Here is a 23,820-nt window from a genome sequence, read left to right as displayed (position 1 = left end):
CCACAACTAGGAAGGTTAGGCCTTGAAATGGCCCAGCAAAATCAATGTGAATCCTAGACCAAGGATTCCTGGCCAATTCCCACTTATGTGTGTGTGCGTGTGCCAGCTCTGGTCTAGATCGCTGACACAGATAACACCCTGAAACGCATTCTTCAATATCTTTATCAAGCCCCGGCCACCACAAATGACTTCTGGCTAATGCCTTCATTCGCACAATTCCGGGGTGCCCATCATGTAATTCAGATAAAACTGTATTTCTATGAAGTTCAGGAATAACAACACGGTTACCCCACAATATACATCCCAAATGGGATGATAGTTCATTCTTCCTTCTAAAATATGGGATGTACTTGGGATCAGGGTTAGTACTTGGCCAACCCCCTAGAACCCAGGTAATAATCCTCTTGAGAATATGGTCTTTCCTTGTAGCCTCAGCTATTTCTCTAGCTGTTACTGGGCATTCAGGAATATCATGTAATGACATAATTTGTCCAACTGGGGCAGGGTCCTCCTCTGTGTTGGTTAAAGGCAGTCTGCTAAGGGCATCCGCATGGCCCATTTCTTTACCTGGTCTATGTTGCAGTGAAAATGAATATGCTGAGAGGAAAATTGACCACCTCAGCATTCTGGGAGACATTATTTGGGGTGTCTGCTTATCAGTGGTAAACAGTCCCAATAATGGTTTGTGGTCAGTGAGTATGGTAAAGTTCCTACCATAAAGGTAATCATGGAACTTTTTTACTCCTGCCACAATAGCTAATGCTTCTCTATCAATTTGTGCATAATTCCGTTCAGCTTTAGTAAGCGTCCTGGAATAGTATGCGATTGGCTTTTGAATGCCCTGACTATCCATGTGGCTGATAACAGCCCCCACCCCATAAGGTGAAGCATCACAAGCTAAATAGATCGGTTTGTTCTCAATAAAATGAGTAACTGTGGATTGGCTTGATAGGATATCTTTTAAAGTTTGAAAACTGACTTTATGTTTTTCTTGCCACTGCCATGGGGTTTTTTTATCTAATAGTCTATGCAATGGTTCCGCGATGGCAGCTTTATGTGGCAAGAATGTATGATAGAAATTGACTAAACCTAAAAAAACTTGTAATTCAGCCTTGTTTTTTGGTTCTGGTGCCAATTTAATTGCCTTAATTTTATCAGCTGTAGGGTGAATTCCATTCTTATCAATCCTAAATCCTAAAAATTCTGTGGATTTAACTCCTATACAGCATTTTTCCCTTTTTAATTTAAGTCCAGCCTCCCTAAATCTTCCCAATACCTGTTCCAGACGCTCAGCTAAAATTTCTTCATTTCTTCCAGCTATTAGAACATCATCAAAGTAAGGGCATACACCAGGTATGCCCTTTAAGGTCCTCTCCATCACCTCCTGGAAGATGCCTGGAGCTGCTGCAATACCGAATTGCAGTCTGTGGACTCGGAACGCCCCCTTGTGGGTAACAATAGTTTGAGCTTCAGCAGCCTCCCTGGAAACAGTAAGTTGCAAATACGCCTGCGCCAAGTCGAGCTTGGCAAATATGGCGCCGTCCTGGATCGTGGCGAGGACCTGTTTCACCGTCGGGACCGGGTAAGCATGCTTTTTCATTCCGAGGTTCAGGGTGGCTTTGTAATCAGCGCAAATCCTCACATCCCCATTGGGTTTAAGGGATGTGATGATTGGCGTCTCCCACAAGCCACCCTCGACCGGTTCTAAAACGCCTTGGCCTACAAGCTTATCGAGCTCGGCCTCGATTTTTTGCTTAAGGGCGAAAGGCACCCGTCGGGCCTTAAGCCTGATGGGTTTAACTCCTGGGTCTAAATTAAAATTAATAGGGGGCCCTTTATATTTACCCAAGGACCCATCAAATACGTCTGCGAATTCATCGCAGACATTTTTGAGGGTTTTATTATTATTATTATTAATGGTGTTAATTCCCCCGACCCAAATTCCCAGGGCAGGGAACCAGTTAAGGCCTATTAAACTAGTTCTATGGCCTTCTGTGACTATTAAATCTAGGAATCCATTAAACCCCTTATATTTAACTTTAAGGGTAACTTTTCCCTTAATTTTTATTGGGGTTTTTTGGAAATCCGCCAATTGAATTTTGGTTGAACTAAGTGGAACTGTGCGACCACTTTTAAGTTCAATCTGTTTAAGGGTCTCACTTGAAATTATGGACACTGAGGCCCCAGAATCAATTTCCATTTTGCAAGGAATTCCTTGCAACTGGACTAAAATTTTTAATTTTGATCCCAAAATATGGTTTATTTTTCTCTTCCCTATGTGATTGACTCGCGCCACCTCCCCGCAGTTGGGGTATTGTGCCCAAGGTCTAGGGGTCTCCTTGCCACTATAGTGAGGGGTTACCTTACCTTCTGGCCAAACGTCGATTTCGTGTAGATGATTGTCGCGTGCACGACCCCTGCAAATGGCTTGAATGTGGCCGGTCTTTCCGCACAATCTGCATCTAGCAGAGCGGAATCTGCATGTTGCTCGGGGATGGTTGCCCCCGCAGCTTCCACATCGGTTGTCGCTGTCACGCTGTCTTGCTGGAATTTCTCTCGGTTGTCGTTGCGGCGTTGTTGGTTGTCGTTGTGGTGTTGTTGTTTGGAATCGGCGACTCGGTTCTGGTCCTTCGCTGCGGGATGGTTTTGCCGCCATTTTTCCAAACCGTCTGGTGACTTCGGCTATGACGGCTTCCCATTGTTGGTCCACCTCCCCGCAGTCCACAAGGCTTTCTTGGTTTATTTCGGCAGAAGCAGCCATGCTATTGCGGGGGGGGGGGGTCGCGATACCCAGTGGATTCATATGTTAAAAGTTCGTCGAGGACTTCTTGCAAGTCGCCGGTGGGCTTAGCGATTATTCTGTTTTGTAACTGCTCGTCTCGCAAGCCCAGCACCACTCTGTCCCGGATCCTTATTTCTAAGTTGTCATATTTACAGCGTACCGCTGCTTCTCTGACTGCCGCAATGAATTTTTGGATTGACTCGCCCGGTCTCTGATTCCGTTTTTCGAAAATGCGCCGCCAAAAGAGTTCTGATCTTCTTGGCGTAAAATGTACTTTTAATTTGGCCAGTAAGTCGGCATACGGAACGCTTGAAACCGGCAATGGTTGACACAGTCCCACGGCAACCTGGTACACAGGTGTGCCGCAAATAGTTAGTAAGGCAGCCGCCTTTTTCCGGTCATCGGTTATGCCATTCACGAGCAAGAACCCTTCGACCTGTCCCACATATTCTTCCCAGTCCTCTGGGTAGTTAGGATCAAATTCTTTTAAAGAACCAATTTGCGCCATTCGGAGGTTTGTTGATTCCACCGCGGCCGCTTGCGGTTGACTGTGAATTGTTTAAATTTACCGCCTTACGCGCAGCTGTTAGTCGCCGATCCTTCACTAGTCCGCCGCCTATCCCACCTTCGTCGCCAGTTGTTTGGTCCAGACAGGCGAATGACTCAGTGAGGTTTAACAGCAATAAGGTTTATTAATACACATATGTCAACTGACAACTGTCAAGGTAACTCCGGCTTTTATACTCGAGCTGTTTGAACTGTATCCAATCCCTAGCCCAGGTTTTCCCGCCTTTACAACATTAACCAATAATTGCACCAGAATCTCCCGCTTCAAAGGAACCTTCTTTGCAACAAAACTACAGACATAACACTATTTATCCAGTTTAATACTTTACACATCTTTTCAACTCATCAAAATATATATTTAACTGGTAGCATATGTAAAATAAAATATAAATTATAATTTATTTCTGGCTTAAATTTGTATACAGAATTATAAAAATATCAATGAACATATACTCTTAAAAATTAGATATGTTCAATAACTATCTGTTAATTTCCATTCTATTTTTAAACTACTTATATTAAATTATAGATTTGCACAGTGGATATAAGTGAATCAGCTCTTTCCCCTCATTGGAGCTAGGATGTGCATAGAATTTATTGGTGAAAATATGGTTGTTGAAGCACACTTTAGATATGAGTGAGTACAACTTTATTACTCAAAACATAATCAGAATTTTGGCTACAGTCTCATGGTTGCTTATTAATTTACTCAATCTTGGTTGATTCCAGATTAGATACATGGATAAATGACATCACAAAAATTCAGAAGAAGTGATGAAGGGCTCTCTCTCTCTCTGTCTCTCTCTCTGTCTCTCTGTCTCTCTCTCTGTCTCTCTCTCTCTCTGTCTCTCTCTCTCTCTCTCTCTCTCCCTCTCTCATCCTTTTGTAGATTCTCATGTATGATACTAAGCAAGAATTTTATTCCAGCAAATAGTGTCAAGACATAGAAACCAATTCTGGTGTAATACAGTATGTCTGGTAGACTTGTAAATTTATTTGTACATTTAAAAACGACCCTGCATATATAATAATATATATGATGTATATACTTATTAAATAACATTTAGTAAAAATTTAAGAAATATCTGATTATCTCTCAAAGAGACTGAAATCAGAAACATTTAACAATGGGATTATAAAGTGCAGTTTCACATTCTGTCTTGCTCTCCCTCTCAGTAGAAATTTAAGATCAGTGCTAAAAAAAACTTTCAATAGTTTGAATAAAATGGAAGAAATTTTTAGAGCAAAGCAAGGTACTGAAGCACTACCTGAATCAATTAGTAGTGTAAAAGGCAGCATATGTACAGAAAGGGAGTTTTTTGCCTGATTTTGCCAGCTAAAATAAATTATTGTTGTCTCTCACCAGAGTATCATCTTTTCATATACATCTCCAAAAGAACGACACAGGATCGAAGATGTGATAAGAGCAGGTCGAAGGATGAGATGAAATTGCAAAAATAATCCAGGAAAGGGCTTATATAAAAGAAAAGGAGGGGGAGCCAAATGGCAGTAGAAAGAGGAAAACACAGGAATAGGGAACGGGATAGTGTGGAAATCACAAATCTAAGGGTGGAAAGAGAGAGGGAGGGAGAACAGGAACATAGGAAATGCAGTGCCAAAGAGGATGCAGCTGGGGGGGAAAAGCACACTTAGCACTGAGTTGTATAGAGAGCCATCTACTGTTCATGTGTGAATGACAGATAAGCTAACACACTGCCCTGGGTTAGCCAATGTCAGTTCCTTCACTCTTAAGCATTGGGCACATACTGAACTTGTCATAGATTAGTAAACTATGCCAGAGAGTTAGCTGAGCCCAGGAGATGCTGTGAAGAGCCTGACGGTGAAGAAGCACAATGCTCTGGAGCCCCTACCAGGCTGATCTCTCACATGCTCGAAATTGTGAGACACTGCATGGTCTAATTTTTCTGCTGCCACCCCTTTTTCTCTCAATGCAGACAGACACACACTAACAAGCATATAGAAAATAACCATTGTATCATTGTATAAAAAAATATTCTGCTTCAGCCAGATCTGAGCCAATGTCTATTTATATCACATAAAGGAAAAGTGGTTTGTTATGTTGACAATTGCTTATCATTGTTTCATTGGAGTTATTGCCAGTATTCAAGTTTTCCATACACTTCCTCCATGCTGTGTTCTTCTGATCTGCTCACCTGAGCTTCCATCATCTTTGGTCTTCGTGACTATAATCAATACTGGAGGGATGAGGCTGGGGTAGGTTATTTTTGAGAAAGCATATTTTCAATCACTTTTTATGCACCCAGCATTAAATTATCTATCATATCCTCTGCAGGTAATTGTATTTTCATAAAGATCAATAAGGAGCCATCATTCCTCAAAAATAAATGTTCCTTCATGTAAATATATGCAAATCAATCCTAGCGATCAAATAGTATTTAACTTGCATGATTGCAGGAAGGTGTTTTTATGCGTTACTGATTTTATTATAATTTGTTCATTTGATTGTTGGGAGCTACCCAAAATTACTGATAGTTGGGCAGCATACAAAATTTATATATATTGCTCAAAAAATAAAGGGAACACTTAAACAACACAATGTACTGTATTTAATAGTAGGATGTCTTATCTTGTGTTCCCTTTATTTATTTTTTTTGAGCAGTATATTAATACTTATATGGTCCAGGGATTAAGGCTAGAAACCTGGTTCCTTAACTACTTGATTATATAAATGATCTCTGAGTTCTAATCCAGTCTTACCATGAAAGCTAGCTGGGTGACCTTGGGCCAGTCACTCTCTCTCTCTCTCTCAGCCCAATCTACCTTACAGGGTTGTTGTTGTCGGGAAAATGGGACAAAGAAGCAATATTAGATGTATTTGTCTCCTTAAATTGTTTTTAAAAATAATAAAGGTGAGATATAAATAAATAAATAAATATAAATAGTTGGGCAAACACTCAGCCAGATGTTTGGACTGGATTTGGCATTTTTGTTCATGTATTGAATCCTTCCCAAGGACTTGAGATGGGCAGATGTTGTTTAATAATGTTAAAGGTATTGTCACAGGAGGTAAGCTGTCTTTGAGTAAGTAAAGCTGCCTTTTAGCAATTGACTGATGGTGATTTTGTCAATGTTGATGGTGTTCAGATGGTATTCCAGATGTTTTGGAATTGCACCCAAGGTGCCTATTACTCTTATACCACTGTTATTTTCTTTTGCTACAGTTGTTCTACTTGTATTTGTGGGTCTTTACGTATTGTGATTTTTCTCAGTTCTTTCTCTTGTGTTCTGCTTTCTCCAGGTATTACAATGTCCACTATCCAGACTTTTTGTTTTTCTTATCAATAATTGCATGGTACAATTTGCATGGTGCAGCGTGGCTGGTGCAGTGGGAGCAGTGGGGCCCTCTCTATATGGCAGGGCTGTGCGCGGTGGGCGGCAGAGGCGTGGCGGGCCAGGCAATGCAGGGTGGCCACTTAGGCGTGCAGGGCGAGGCAACGGTGGCGCAGGTCCAGCACTGGGTAGGCCACCAGCCTGGCTGACATGGGTGAGCACAAGGAAGGAGTGCACATGGACTCTGCAGAACCCACCTCCCACTCCTTGTCCTCTCTTACTTACCTAGTTGAGATGGTGTAGTTGGGCAGCAGGGAGGGATGCAAACTTCCTGCCAACTCACCTTCACTGCAGACAACTTGCCGGTGCAACGTTTGCCAGCTGGGTCTTTTGGTGCTCTCAGCAGCAATTCCAATTGGCTTTCAAGTAGCATAGCTTGTGGGAGGGAGGGAGTAGCATAACTTGTGCAAAGCTTTTTTTTTTTTGGTGCAAAAAAAAGATGCCGGAATGCCATTCAAAGCGTTCAATGAGAAAAAAAGCCCTGCTTTTATGTTTTAATCTTATGATTTTAAAAATATTTTTTCTATTGTATGTTGCCCCAAACCTCACCATATGGATTGCATACAAATATTATATAATCGGTAAATAAAGGTAGAACATATGTTAAATATACATCAAATGATAATATGCTTCCTTACAAAGTCAATTCTTGCTCAATGACAAACCAAGGATTTAACTTGGAAAGGCAAGAGGAAAATCTAGAAGAGGTCTGTGCAACTTGTAGAAGGGAAAGGCCCACACTGATAAATTAAAAATCTTTGTGGTCTGCAAAGGAATGCTGGTGGGCTAATCAATGATTTGGTGACTAGAGGAGCATCTAGTGTTGGAGCTCGTGGTCATAGTAAGCCATGGAGACACTAGGCAACATGACTTTTAGGGCAGTGGTGGTGATTTTATTACTTTTTTTAAAAAAAAAAGTCTGTGCCCTGTCCAAGGGTGCTTGGCAGGCTGCATGTACAGGCCTGGTCTAGAATTTATTTTGGAGCATTCAACTATCTAGAGCAGGCATGTCAAACTCATTTTATTTATTTATTTATTTATTTATTTTATTACATTTATATACCGCCCTTTCCCTGAGGACTCAGGGCGGTTTACAGGGAGTTAAAAACCAGCAATACAAAAGTTAAAAACCATTTTAAAAAAGATTAAACTAACCCTGGGCAAATAAAAACCCCCGATTAAAATAAATTTCTCCTCAGCCTGGGCCCGAGAGCTCGAAGAGCCAGGTCTTCAGGCCCCGGCGGAATGATCGGAGGTCGGGGGCAGTCCTCAGCTCCACTGGCAGCTGGTTCCAGAGGGCAGGCGCCCCCACTGAGAAGGCCCTATCCCTGGGTGTCACCCGCCGGCAATCTCTTACCGGTGGGACCCTGAGCAGACCCTCCTTGTGGTAGCGCACTGGGCGAAGGGCATTTGATGCCGGCAGCAGGTGTTCCCTCAAATACCCCGGACCCAGGCCATTTAGGGCTTTATAGGTGATAACCAGCACCTTGAATTTCACCCAGAGGGCAACCGGAAGCCAATGCAGCTCGCGGAGTAGAGGTGTTACATGGGAGTATCGGGAGACCCCCATTACAACTCGCGCGGCCACATTTTGCACTAGTTGAAGCCTCCGAGTGGTCTTCAAGGGCAGCCCCATGTAGAGAGCGTTACAGTAGTCCAAACGAGCGCATGAGTAACTGTGCATAGGGCGTCTCGGTCCAGATAGGGACGCAACTGGCGCACCAGGCGAACCTGTGCAAAAGCCCCCCTGGTCACGGCTCCTATGTGATCTTCAAAATTGAGTCGTGAATCCAGGAGGACGCCCAAGTTGCGAGCCCTATCAACAGGGGGTAACACCTCACCCCCCATCGTTAGAGGTGGAATAGTCTGGTTAGCCCGAGATGCCGATATGCACAGCCACTCAGTCTTGATTGAGACGAAGCCTGTTTCTCCCCATCCAGACCTGAACCGCCTCCAGGCACCGGGACATCACGGCGAGGGCATCACTGGGTTGGTTCGGGGTGGAAAGAAAAAGTTGGGTATCATCAGCGTACTGATGATACCCCACCCCGAAACCACAAATGATCTCGCCCAGCGGCTTCATATAGATGTTGAACAGGAGAGGCGAGAGAACCGACCCCTGAGGGACTCCACAAATGAGAGGCCTCGGGGCGGATCTCTGCCCTCCCATCAACACCGACTGCGAGCGGCCCTGGAGGTAGGAGGAGAACCACCGTAAAGTGGTGCCTCCCACTCCCAACCCCCTGAGACACCGCAGCAGGATACCATGGTCGATGGTATCGAAAGCCGCTGAGAGATCTAATAGGACCAGGACAGAGGAGCAACCCCTGTCCCTTGCCCTCCAGAGATCATTCACCAGCGCGACCAATGCCGTCTCCGTGCTGTGTCCGGGCCTGAAACCCGATTGGTACGGGTCCAGATAATCAGTTTCCTCCAGGAACAGAGGGAGCTGATGCGCCACCACACTCTCAACAACCTTCGCCAAAAAGCGAAGGTTGGAGACTGGACGATAGTTGTTTAAAACAGCCGGGTCCAAAGCAGGCTTCTTGAGAAGGGGTCTCACCACCGCCTCCTTCAAGGCGGCAGGGAAGACACCCTCCTTCAAAGAAGCAGTTATTACTGCATGGAACCAGCCTCGTGTTCCCTCCCGAGCTGCATAAGCTAGCCAGGAGGGGCACGGATCCAACAAACAGGTGGTGGTGCTCAGTCTCCCCATGATCCTGTCCACATCATCAGGGGAAACAGGGTCGAACTCAGTCCAGATAACGTGCTCAAGACCGCCCGATTCCTCCACATCAGACTCTGCCCAGTCAGAGTCCAGGCCGGTCCGGATCTGAGCAATTTTGTCCGCCAGATGATGACTAAACTCCTTGGCTCGTCCCCGCAAGGGATCCTCTCTCACCTCCTGGTTAAGGAGGGAGCGAGTCACCCTAAACAGGGCGGCCGGGTGATTATCTGCGGACGCGATAACGGCGGCAAAGTAGTTAGACTTCGCCGTCCTTATCGCCGCAAGATAAGACCTTATAAAGGTTTTTAACTGCAATCGGTCGGATTCGGATCGGCTGGATCTCCAACCGCTCTCTAGACCTCATCTCCGATGCTTCATCTCCCGGAGCCCCACAGAGAACCATGGGGCCCAACGGGATCTGCGCCGGGTCAGAGGTCGCATGGGTACAACGCAGTCAAGTGCCCTGGCGGCAGCCGTTTCCCAGGCCTCCACCAGAGCATCGACTGGGCTTTGGGTAAGGGTGATAGGTATAGGCCCAAGCGCCCTCTGGAACCGATCCGGGTCCATTAGGCGCCTGGGGCGTAACCACCTGGTCGGTTCCACCCCCCAGCGGTGGGGGGGTGGCATAGCGGAAAACCAGCCTCAGGAGGTGGTGATCTGACCATGACAGAGGGGTGATGGACGGGGAACCCCCTCCCAGATCATCCAACCACTGTCCAGATAGGAACACCAGGTCGAGAGTATGATCCCCCACATGAGTCAGGCCCTCAATAACTTGGGTCAGGCCCATGGCCGTCATGGAGGCCATGAACTCCCGAGCTAACTCCGACGACCCTCCCAGTGACGGCAGGTTGAAGTCACCCAGGACTATAAGCCTGGGGAACTCCACCGCCAACCCTGAGAGAGTGTCGAGCAGCTCAGGCAGGGCTGTTGCCACACAGCTGGGCGCCAGGTATGTAAGCAACAAGCCCAACTGAGCCCGAGGACCACATCTCAAGAGGAGGGATTCACTCCCGGCCATCTGGACAATGGTGGCCTCCCGGGGACACAAAGTCTCCCGAATAACCACTGCCACCCCACCACCCATGCCCTGAGCCCGTGGCTGGTGCAGCACCCGGAAACCTGGAGGGCATAACTCGGTGAGAGGCACCCCTCCCTCCGAACCCAACCAAGTTTCCGTGATGCACGCTAGATCTGCACATTCCTCCTTGATCAGATCATGGATGAGGGGAGCTTTGTTAACTACGGATCTAGTGTTAAAATAGACCAACCTGAGCTCAGGGACCTGATCACCCTCATCCCCGGGTAAGAGGGTGCTAACCGGAGGGTCGGAGCGCGCCACCGCTCGGAGATAGCGGGGGCGCGATCCCAGGTGTTGATATGGCCCTCCGCGCAAACACCTGCCATTCCCTATCGCCGTGGGGATTTGAAGCCCCACCCCCACATTCCCAGAACCAGTAGCCACCTCCCCCGACCCCATCCCGTCAGGACCCCTAACAGGTCCAGACTGAGTGCCGGTTAAAGATTCCCTCCCTACCCCCCCTATCCCTCCCCCTCCCTAACCTTTTAAAATAACCGGCTAAAAATTTTATCAGGGGCCTCTTAGCACGTCTCAACTCGAGGCCCCTATCTAAGCCCAGCCACCTCTCAGAGTCCCAGCGCTTGGGCTCGTCATTAAGGGGAGTATGGAAACAGGCGGAAGGTCGCGCCCAGGAGGCAGGAACCCCCCTAAGGGCATACAAGTCCGCTTCGGAGTAACGAAGGTAAACCATACAGTGCTAGGATAGTCTCTTAGGGCAGATGTTATAAATATGTCCAAAGGGTCGCTCAATGATGGTATATAGATGGAAAAAGAAGTCCAGTAGGCATATCTCTTACTCCACAAGGCCATCTCAGCTCTCACCTGAGATGGCAATCCAAGGGACAGCCTCAGTCGTCCTCTCACTCCGGCTGAGGAGTCCAATCTGGAGTAGAGAGAAAAGGGGGGGTCCTGAGCCAAGCCCACCCCAGCTGGTCTCTCACACCAGTGAGGTGGTCACTGACCAGTCTAAAACCGTCCTCCCACCACGGTCAAGTCCCAGCCAAACTGGACTGTCAATAGGGGGGTCTTAATTCCCGTCAGGCATGGAGCTAGCCATAATGCCTGCCTGTCAGCAGAGAAAGCGAAGAACAGGCAGGCCAGGCCTCTGTCGATCCTTGCGTCGCCAGCCAACGCCGCCAGTCTGGGGGGGGAGGGCAGAAGCATTCTCTCCCCAACGCCCATCCGCCAGTCCAAACGATCTTCCAGCGGCGGAGAGAGGCATTCCCAGCAGCTGTCTTGAGTCCGGGCATTCGCCAGCACGTCCGCCGAGGCCGATGACCAGGCCCACAGTCCGCTGCCGCCATCCGGGAGGAGAAGAAGGCTCCGTGCTGCCGAAAATGGCACCTGCCAGCTGATGGTCGTAGGTAGGTCTCCAGCCGGTGGGATCGTCGCCGCTGCCCCTCCGAACAAGCAGAGGGTATCCACGGCGAGCGGGCAGAAGAGGAAAGGCAGGCCAAGACGTCCCGAACTTTCACGGCATTGCAACAGTGCTCGGCAGGTCGGCAGGCTGGTGATTTTCAAACGCCGCTAATTCGGAGGGGGGGCTCAGCGCCGCGGAGAACAGCGCCCAGCAGCTGTTTTTAGATCCCCCAACCCCCGGAGTCACCCCATCGTACCGTGGGCCTCCCTGAGCTGGCCCATTTGGAGCCCTCATAGAGCGCCCGAAGCTCAGATTGCGGCCGCCGCCATCTTGGGCAAAAAAAACGCCTTTGTTTGAGGCAACTTCTTATAAAAGAATTGCCATTAATTTGTTTTAATAAAATAATGTAAATCAATTTTTCACTTGATTTCAAATTAAATGAATTATATTGGTTGACAATGAGATTTTTTTTTAGTACAATTGCCAAATGCAATAAACTGGTTTTAGGTATATGTTACTGGAAGGAAAAAGCAATCCCTGCTGCATTACTGATCCCAGAGAAGCATTTGCATGTATGCAGGTATCCTTAGGGTGCCATAGTTATGGATGAGAAATATTGGTTGCAAAGTTGGCATTTCTGGATGTAATACAGATATTTTGGACTTATTTTTGTTTCTTTGCATGTTTGATATTTTTAAAAAGGCATATGCTACTGACTACGCTTATGCACATATGTAACATCTTTTGCTAGGATACATGATCACTGCTTGTCCAAAATTTTAATATACAGATAATACCACCAAAAATTATTTTAGCCTTTTTACTAAATGTTGTTATTGATGTTAAGCTCACCATGGAAAACATCATATATTGTTATGTATATACTAGGTTAATTATTTAAAGACTGAAGTGCAACATAACTAGATTCTAAATAATTTATTTTTCAAAACACACAACAGTCCAAACAGTAAAAGTAAAGTCCAAATTAAGAATATTTCATTCTTAAGAATTGTTTAATTTAAAGTGGTTTAGTTGTAATAGATGGTTAGATTCAAAATAGTTTTCAATAGTACAAAATAGTACAAAAGATGCTATTTTTTTAGCATCAGCTAAATTAGACATATTAAATTGAGAAAAAATGTTTCTCATTTCTTTCCTGTTACCTTTATGAAATCATCATTGCAGAGATAGGATAGGAAATAGATTATTTTATTCGCTAATTTTACCTTCTAAAAGACAGAAGCAGATGAAAAATCTGAGGTTCTTTCCTGTTGGCTTTTTTGAATTAGCTGCTTTAGATTCTAAAAGTTTAGTTCCTAAAGAAGTAACCCTGTAAATAATTTTAATGTCATCCTCTATTGCACGGATAGGCAACCTTGGCTTTTTTATGACTCATGGACTCCAACTCCCAGAAATCCTGAGCCAGCATGGCTCAGCTTGGAAACCTCTCCCTTTCCCCTCAGCATGGCTGGCTCAGGATTTCTGGGAGTTGAAGTCCACGAGTCATAAAAAAGAGCCAAGATTGCCTAGCCCTGCAATAGGCTTAGGAAAGCCAATAGAGGGAGCTTCTTTTTTTCTTTTTTCTTTTTGCAAAAAAAAGGTGCCGGAACGCCGTTCTGAGCGTTCTATGAGAAAAAAAGCCCTGGTGGTGAGCACAGCACAAGTCATTGTGGGCTGTCCCCTGACACCACTGGATGACATCGCCAGGGCTCGCTGCCTTGGAAGAGTGAGGAAAATTCTCAGGGATGACTCACACCCTGGTCAGTATCTCTTTACTCTCCTACCTTTGGGTAGGAGATATAGAAGTATAGCCAGCCGTACCAACAGGCTGAAGAACAGCTTTTATCCATGGGCTGTTAGGCTCTTGAACGGGAAATAATTTTATAAACTTTATGTATGATTGACTTGCGAGGCCGGTGTGTTGTGCAATTAGCTCACATAGTGTAATAAGATGGAGGGTTCGTTGTCACTGTGAGTTGGGGGGAGCACAAAGGAAGGCTCATCCAATCTCAATGTATACATGGTTGTACTTTGACAATAAAGGTTCATTCATTCAAGACCTAGTTAAGACCCTGCCCACTCCATCCCACTGTCTGGTTGTATGAGGTGGGGCAAGGCGCATGCATAAAAATAAAACTAGAGTGGAGGTGGGGGGTGGAGCTGCCCCACATGCTTCACACCCGCTTAGCACAGGGCCCTGCAGCCAGGCCTTCCACGCCATGACACCTGCTTCATCTCATGGTGACAGCACTAAGCAGTAGCAATGCCATCCAGCAGGAGCCTATGTGGCTGCTGGCCCACTTCTTCTGGTTGCTAGCAGTCACTCGCGGCAGGAGACCACATGGTGTGTTGCGCCAGTGCCGACACTCACAGCAGGATGCCATGTGGCACATATGCCAGTGCCACTGTTTGTGCACACCACTGTGCAATGTGCCACATGGCATCCTGTGCAAGCAGTGAAAGCGGCGGAAGAAATCATGCAGCAGTGTAACAGGTGCCAGGGTGTCGGAGGCCTGGCTTTGCCAGTCCTGAGGTAAGTGGGTAAGACATCCCCTGAAAATAAAACCTAGTGCCTCTTTTGGAGGCAAAGAAAATATAAGGCCGAGTCTTATTTTCAGGGTAACACAGGTAGTTTTTTATGTAGTCTCCAGATAATACTTTGCCTTTTCTATTCTTCATTTGGTCTTTCTTATAGACTAATTTGGTTTCTTTGGTACTCTGTAAGTCTTCATGATACATTATATTCAGAGCTTCTTCTTCATTGTCCTTCAGATATTCTTCCTTTGCCATTTTTTTGTTCTTCAGCTATCTGATACACTTGTAATATTCCATGCTCCTTGGCAAACAGAGTCTGTCAAAGTTGCTGCATGAAAGAAGGGCATGATTCATTATCCTTATTTTTCTGGTTTTTCCTATCCATGGCTTGTACTTTAGCTCGAGCCTAGTCCACTATTGCAGCTGTATATTTAATGCTGGAATTGCCCAGGTGTTAATGGCCTTGATATTATGTCTGCTACTGAGCTTAGACTTTAAGATCTTCTTCACTCTTCTGATGTATTCACTACTAAATTCCTACTTAACTTCAGTGTGCTTGATGTTGTCACTTTGAAGATGCCCAAGTACTTGTACTGATTTTCTTCATTCAGACTCTTGATATTATTTCCATAGGGCAGACATGTCAAACTCACGACGTCATGTGACGTTGCACAACTTATTGGGAGAATTTTGCCATGGCCAGCAATGGGGTGGGTGTGGCTTCTGGATGACACGTCCGGCCCACGGGCTGGCAATTTGACATCCCTGCCATAGGGCATCTTGATTCCTTCAGTATTCATTGTTTTTTTCTTGTTAATGGTAAGAGTGGTACATTTGTCCACTCCATTGCAATATCTTGACTGTATATATGGACAGTGTAGAGCAAGAATTCTATTTCAGATGGTGTTGCAATTCAGTTTCAGATGTTTTTCCATACAGTTTCTGATCATTTATGAAAAGGAGGTGAGATAGCATGGCATATGTTTTTGGTGTGTAATAACCATGGCCTGATTTGTTCAATATTGTTGACAGAGGAGTCAAATTCTCGAGGCACTGGGACAGAACCATAACCATCAATAGCATTTATCATGGAAGCTGCACCAACTACATTAATAATCACAGTTCATGCTACTGACTTCCTGAGTGTGGCTAAATAAGTATATAATTTTGTGGCACTCAATTAGCCCTAGGAGTATAAATTTTTCTAGAAAACTGTTTGGCCTCCAAGCCAAATAACCAAATAAATAGTTTGGCTTACATTAGTTAGGGGCTTATATTTTACTGTTTTCCTGTACACTTAGTCATGACACTCCATTCTTGCAGCACAACTGTCTGGCAACGTGTAATAGTGTCTCTGCTAAGGTCCAGTTCACACATTCACTCAACTTGCCTGAATGTTCCAGCAGTCCAAAATGTTTGTTTACACCAGCAAATCTTTTTTTCAGTCTGGTACATATCAGACTAAATGAGACATGCTTAGGAATAATTATGACATGACACAATCCAGAACTGGAAGCAGATGGAATTTCCCCTAGGAAGTTCCAGGTCTGTTTTCAGGAGACTGCAGGGAAAGTAAAATGGTCTGAATCAAACCAAAGACAGAACATGAATGCTTGCAACATTGTTGGTAGAAAATAATGGATGAGATAGAAATGAACTCTTTATCTGGCAAGGGAAAAAAGTAAGAATTAAGGTGAAAATGCTACAAGAAGCTAAAGACAGTGGAGGAATTGAACTCCCGGACTGGAGGTTATACTACCAAGCAACTATTTTAACATGGCTTAAAGAATGTATATTGCTTAGAGACAAAAGACTATTGTACCAAGAGGGGCATGACCTACAAATTGGTTGGCATGCTTTTCTGTAGTAGGGAAAGAATAAAATACACAGGTATTTTCAAAACCATTTTATAAGGAATGCACTTCTTTCAGAATGGGAAAAAATAAAATAAAAAATTTATATTAAGATACCTGAATGGCTTTCAACAATGGAAGCTTTTGCTTACTCAAATTTAATTAACTATGATAAAGTGGTGACTTACAACGATATCTTGGATAATGAAGGAAAATTGAAAAATAGACAAGACTTACAAGAACAAGGTATTGACTTAGCATGGTGGCTATAATTGCAAATTCAAACAAGATATGAAAAAGAGGCGAAAACAATGGGATTTTATAAAGAACAGACAGAATTTGATCAGATACTGTTAAAAACAGATGAAAAGTTGATCAAGAAACTCTATAGATTTCTGTTAAACTTAAAGACGGAGGAAGAACAAGTAAAAAAAACAATGATAACATGGGCAAAGAATTTTGGATATAATATAGAATTAGAAGAGTGGCAAAAATTATGGGAAAGAAATATTAAATTCACTAAAGCATAGTCATAAGCTTGTAAGCCGCCCTGAGTCTTCGGAGAAGGGCGGGATATAAATGGAATTTAAATAAATAAATAAATAAATAAATAAATAAATAAATAAATAAATAAATAAATAAATAAATAAATATAAAGAAAACTTATACAAAATGTTTTACAGATGGCATATGACACCAGTGAGACTAGCGAAAATGTTTAAAAATACTTCAAACAATTGTTGGAAATGCAAACAAAGGCCAAGTACCTATTACCACATCTGGTGGACATGCCCCAAAGCAAAAAGGGTTTGGGCTAAAATACATCTATGGCTGGAGAAGATGACTAAAAAATAAATAGACTTTAAACCAGAATTGTTTTTGTTAGGAATAATAGGAGCCGAGTATGAGAAAGATTGTAGATATCTAATACTACATGTATTAACAGCAGCAAGAATTATATTTGCCCAATATTGGAAAAATGAAAATTTACCAAGTGAAGAAGTACTAATTAAGAAAATTCTAGAGTGAGCAGAAATGGATAGATTGACTTTAGAGATTAAAGAGAAAGAAGACTCAGTGTACTTTAGAAGATGACATCATTTTTACCAATGGCTAGAAAAACGAGTCAGAGAGAAAAGAATGTTATATGTAATTTTGAATATATATTAGTAAGAAGAAGGCTTACTGAGTGATTAATCAACATTGTTTATGATAATTAACTGTATCTATTACTGTCAGTTAAATACATGTACCCAGACAATATGCTGTTTGCCAAATATTGAAAATGTTACTTGGGGAAACCCTATTCCCAATCCTAACCCCAACCCGAATCCTAATCCCAACCCCATTTTATCCCTAACCCTATAAAAACTAATAAAATTTATAAAAAAAGAAAGAAAGAAATGAACTCCTTATTATTGAAAGCAACTCTTTTTTGCTTTTGTGTCAATTTTCCAATATATTTTTTTACCACTTCCATTGGACAAATGCTATTATCACTTAGAAAATAAATAAAAGAAAAGTGGACAAACTAGTCCAGGTTTAAGGCCAAAGCAGATGGGTCAGGAAGAAAATGCTCTATCCCTAGCATGAGTTTAAAATGCCAGCCATTTGGTGGAATGATTTTATGTTTATTTTTTCAACAGTCTGAAATTTGTCTGGGAGGGATAATGCTACTCTATGGGATGGAGCCTTGATGTGAAACTGAACATAATCTGTTAATCCCCATGGAAATATCCAAACTAAAGAGAAAACTCTGGCTATTGTTTACATTAGTATATGCATATCCACATGGATGTACTTAATACACTGTTGGCAGTAATAACTTAAAATAGCACTGGGCAAAGAATCATTACCAGGATCCAACAGGTTTAACTATTATACAAAATACAGGAATTATTCACCATGTTCGTGAGCTCCATCTAGTGGTGCTTCATAGGGAAAAGGAAATAAATGCAGGGAATAGAAATTGTGGAATTATCATAAGTACCTTACATTATCATATGCAAGCTTAATGGAAGAAATACAAATCAGAAAAGACAATAATGCAAAATTGGTTAAACTAAACAAAACTGTGCATTTGCATATACATTTAAATCTTTTGTTTGCTTTTTGTTAGCAGCAGACTGTTCAAACATCAATAAGCAAAATACCTAAGTTAAATTTGATACATAAGAATTTAGGACAACTAACATTTAAGATAGAATGTGCTCTTAATGATTCACATTTCTTTTGCTTTATTTAGAACAGGATTTGTTATTATGACTTTACACCAGGATTCAGCAGAAAATCTTGGCTCACAAAACATTATTCCCTTTATTCAGCAATTGATTTCACTTGGCAGAAGATACTCAGACATAACTGGACTAGAGTAGAATCTTTATTGCAAGTAAGAATAAAATCTTTTACGCAACTTACAATTTGCTTACTGAAGTGCAAAGAAGTCCAAACTATATAAATTTGTTGTCCAGATTTAAACTCTAGCGATTTTCCTTGCCTTTTCAAGTTAACAGATACAGTATTTGTGTGTTCTCTTAATGGCCTAAGAATGCAGCTGAGCTATTATTACATCCTGTTAATTTAACCACTATTTGCTATCTAACAAGATTCAACTCTTATTTAATAGCCTGATCGCTGTTCACATTAAACTTGTCCATATTTCTGTGACTGCATGTTCATTAGAAGATTAATTTGCTTTAAATCTGACCAGGTCTTTTGGACAATTCTAATATGGTTGTGTTTTTTTAAACATAAAGGGTTTTGTATTTCACTGATAACCATAGTGATATAGATATGAAATCCCAAGACTCTAGGAAAACTGAGAAAGTTACATCCTGCTGCCAATGCCTTCTATTCTGGGCAACGTGTACAGGTAGATTGTAATGTCATCTGACTTTTCTGTAGGAGATTCCTAATGATAATGTATCCAGCTTTCTTTCAGGAGTTCAAGACAGTACACACAGTACTCCCTTCTTCAATTTATCTCTATAACAAATTAATCAATTAATCTCACATTCTGTCAATATTCTGTTAAAAGGCAATAGGGAGAGAGGGATTACTTATGTTTAACTTCACTGAATTGATCTTGGGAGCAAGGCTGAGACCTTCTACAGGAAGAGCAGAATAATGGTACCCCAGAGATTCCGTAAGGTCTTCTCTTTATATAATGAACAGGGAAAAAATAGCCTTGAGCAGCAGGAGGAACAGCCACAATCAAGAAAACAGTCAGATTAAAAAAAATGAGTCCAGGCCAGGTTTGCAACCTGAGTAAGTATCTCAGACAAAAACCCTCCCTACTTGTCACAAAAATAAAGAAAGGCATTCAGACTTGCAAGATTCTGTCACTATATATTTGTGGTAAAAGTTTAATTAGTTTGTGTGACTTGGTTTCCTAATCTGGTCTATCTTGGAGGCTGATACTTAGAATTCTCATGAACAGAAAGTGGGCCTTTTTGCAGTTCTATGTGACAAAAGAAAACAAGTGACTTAAGACTTAAATATGCTTAAAATTCTGGAATCCTTCCTGAAAAGGGACTCTACTTTGCCCCAAAGGTGCTTTTTCAGGAGGCAACTAGACTTTCTTCTGTTTCTTTTGAAGACGTTTCGCTTCTCATCCAAGAATCTTCTTCACCTCTGACTCTACTTTGCCCAGTTCTGGGGCATTGACCCTCAAATATTCCACACGAAGCATGATGGACCCCTCAAGCCAGTGGAAGTTTTGGACCGAGCAAATCTTAAAAGCAAATCAGGCTATCCTAGCTTAAATCTGTGGTTCTTTCAGTGGAAGTAAAATCCTTACAAAGTGATGCAAGCTAAATTGGACTCTGGAAAGCTCATAGTCTCCTAGGAAAACACACTTATGCTGAATGTGTACACATGAATTTGAGTCAATTTTGACTCCTGGTGATTGCCTAGCCAGGTTCCTGAAATTTTCTTGGCAATTTTGGTTGTTGTTTTTTTTCTTTCTTTCTCAGAAGTGGTTTGCCATTGCTTCCTTCCTAAAACTTGTTTGTCCATTTCTAGCCTGATCCTTACGCACGACACCAAGCTGGATCTCAGTACTGTTGATAGGGGTGAGGGTGGGGTACTATTTCTTTTTTTTAAAATGCTACATTTAGATTTTGTGTCTCCATGAAAATGCTAAGATGGAAAGGGAGTACAATCAAATGACGGACAACAGAAGCAATGCTTTACACAAAGTTTTATGCTTTGGTGAAATTCCATGCCTGTAACTCATATTTAATTCTATCTAAAGACAAATGTTACACACAATTTCCTGTTTTTTTAAAAAAAATCAAAATTTTAAAAAAGTCAGACTCCAACCCCCTTACACGTATTTCTCTGAGTCTGGCTCCTTATCAAAATGATGTATATAATGTCTGCAGGTTTCAAAGATACTGCCTTTGAAATAAAGTGCCTGTGTGGGGTTGTGTTGAGATTAATCAGTCTTTATTTTATCTTCCCATTTCTAGAGAATATTTTGCACGACCGCACTGCATCCATTTGTTTGAAAACTGACAGTCATATTTATGTAGGTCTATTACACAAGCAAATGACATCCCTTGCAGTAAAATGGTTTTTTTTTAATACTACAGTTATTTGTGCTTTTCCATGTTAGGTAATGGAATGCATGAGTTATGCTTTGAGCTTGGGCTCAAATCAATTTGGGCAGTGTGATTTAGCTTGACTTTTTCCAGAACCAGACCAAATCTTGTGATTATTAAAATGGACCAAATCTGGAACAATTGAGGTGAATTCCTATGTTCATCTGACTGAATGATTAAGAGGTAGAGATTCTAATTTCTCATTAGCGCCCAAAAGCACAGTACACTTCCAGAGGACTAAAATCATAGCTAGATTCACTTAACAACCGTGTTACCAACTTATCGAATGCAGGGATTCACTTAACAGCTGTGGCAAGAAAGGTTGTAAAAGGGGGCAAAACTCACAAATGTTTCACTTAATTACAGAAATTTTGGGCTCAATTGTGGTCGTAAGTTGATTAGAGAATTGACTGCTTTACTATAAGGTAGCTCATATTGTGTAAGGAAATCCACAGGTCATTATTTGCATATCTGAACTTTCTCAATGACAATCCCCACCATTTTCGATTGTTTGTTCAATGTATTTGGTATAATCCTGCTGTTTTTTTTAAGAGCCATTATTTTGATTTTTTTAAGAGCCATTATTTTGATTTTCTGTTACTTCCTAGGTGGAACTCATCAGCTTTCCTTGATGAGAACTTCTTTTCCTATACAAATTCTTTCCTCTCTTGGTGTAATTGAAATATAATTTAACAAAATATAATAATAGCATTCTCCATTTTGTTTTATGTAGGTCAGTTTTAATAGCAAATATAAGAAAAACAGTATTAGATTTACACTTATTCTTCTAATCCAAGTATTATTTTTTTAAACTAGAATCATAAGGTCTTAGTTTAAGTACAATATACTGGTACAGCTAGACATTTGGGTCTTTCACAAATTGATAAATTGAATAAATAAAAATAGATAACTAGAAAAATAGACAGATATCCTATGGCTGTATAATCTTTTTGTCATCCCACTTTCCTTAATTTGACTTCTAATAAATATGTTTCAAAGTCTATCACCTGAATGTACATATTTCTCTATTTTATTTATTTTTGAGGACAAATACATTTTATTTTATAAGGATTGAAGCTGGCTAGGTAAGACTCAACATTTCTCAGGGTAAACAGAAAGGTTTACTAAAGATGACACAATTACTGACTGTTAAAATTAGGCAAAGAACAGCTGTTGATTTGAAGGCCCTGGTGGAAACAGTCTAGGTTTTAATATAAAGTTCCTTTATTTATTCCTTTAGTAGGCATATCTTCTGTATTTATGTGATTTTTTTCCTTGTCTATGTAAAGCAATTTATCTAGCCATGTTAAATCTATGAAGTTACATGAAGTAGTGACTGGGTTTCTGGAGAATATCTATTGCTGTAATTGATGAAGTGATTTACCTTCTGAAAATATATTTCAAAGCTAGTTTATTATTTTATATTTTATTTTCCTTCTGCCACCCAAAGACAGTGAGGAATAAAGTTATTTGTGGCCTTTAGTCACCTGATCTTTTCCAAATATGTTGAGATTTCAAATTCAGAATTCCTAGTTAACAGCCCTGCTGATATCGCAATTCAATTACACCTTGCATTTCATAGTTGCCAATAAAAAATAGTGTGTGTGTGTGTGTGTACCTTTTAATATTTATTGATATCAAATTTTTCATTACTTCATTGTCAATTAAATCAATTCAGTTGATTTATATTTCACCTTACTACTCTAGTGAGCACTTAAGGCTGCTACCAAATTAAGCAGGCTATAAAAGCTTTAGAACATAAGCTAAAATTAACATAAAATAAATACTGTTCTAGGATTATTTTGAAGATGGTGAAAGACTCAGAAGACAAGGCAAGACAATGCTTGTAAGTATGGTTTTTTATTGTTGTTGGCTTATTTACAAAATAAAGGTTTCGATCCACAACTGAAAGTCTACCCTCACTCATTCTTTGATAATTTTCCTACAATTTCAAATATTTTAATCCACACTGAAATTTTTACTCTATTCCCACTCATTCTTTATAGTCCTGGATCCTAAAATAATTTCTTAACCAAGAGCCTATATCTTATATAATGTTATCTAACTCATGACAAATTTTAAGTGTGGAAGGGTAGTGGAAGGAGAAGACATATAAGACTATTACATCCAGAGTCTTAGAATTTTAACTGTACAACATTTGCTCCCGTGTTCTTCACATGTCAGCTATGCGCATGATGCGATATACTGTACTCAAAAAGAGAGATTATGGATAAAAAATAGGCAACTTCTGAACTGGTAAACCAGGAATGATTTCTTGAGATTCACTATGTATATTCTGCTGTTCTTTGCTCTCCTTCATGTGTGCCACAGTTTGTCATTTCTCATTACAGTATTTCTGTAACAGTAGTACCAGGTGTTACCAAACTGTCATCTAAATGAAGCGATAATGGTATAGAAAATAGTGGTATTTGTGAGTGTCCTGTTTATTCTGGGCTTCTAAAGGAAATGTTCATTATGGCAGAAAGGAAAGCACAACTACAGAAGCCTGATTTATTTCATGACTAACCTCTTGGAGGGCTGAGTATGAAATAAGATGAATGCTTCATTTGGGCATTGCCAAAAACAATTATGATTATATCCCTAGGTACCTGGGATAACATTCAGAGATTTCCAATTTAAGAAAGTAAAATTGAAGAATTGCCATTTGGGGAATTTAATTAAAAATTAGATATAACCAACTAATGTCAGTTTAAAAGAATCCTGCAAGATTACAGCAAATTATTGCCATTATGAAACTGATTTTGGCATTAACGTGCTGACAATTATATTGGCAAGTAAGTTGTTTTACTCAGCAGAGGGCTAATAAATCTTTTGAGTAGTGAAAAAGTGGGTAAAGAAAATTGCTTTTTAATGCTTAGTTAAGCAACCTGATTTAATTTCCTGAATGTTTCCTAACTTGTCTTAAAATCTTTATGAA

The sequence above is a fragment of the Vipera berus genome (genome assembly GCF_964194415.1).
Source record: "Vipera berus genome assembly, chromosome: 6".
In the NCBI taxonomy this organism is placed as follows: domain Eukaryota; kingdom Metazoa; phylum Chordata; class Lepidosauria; order Squamata; family Viperidae; genus Vipera; species Vipera berus.
The sequence above is the reverse complement of the archived record's forward strand: the minus strand, read 5'-3'. Positions refer to the sequence as shown.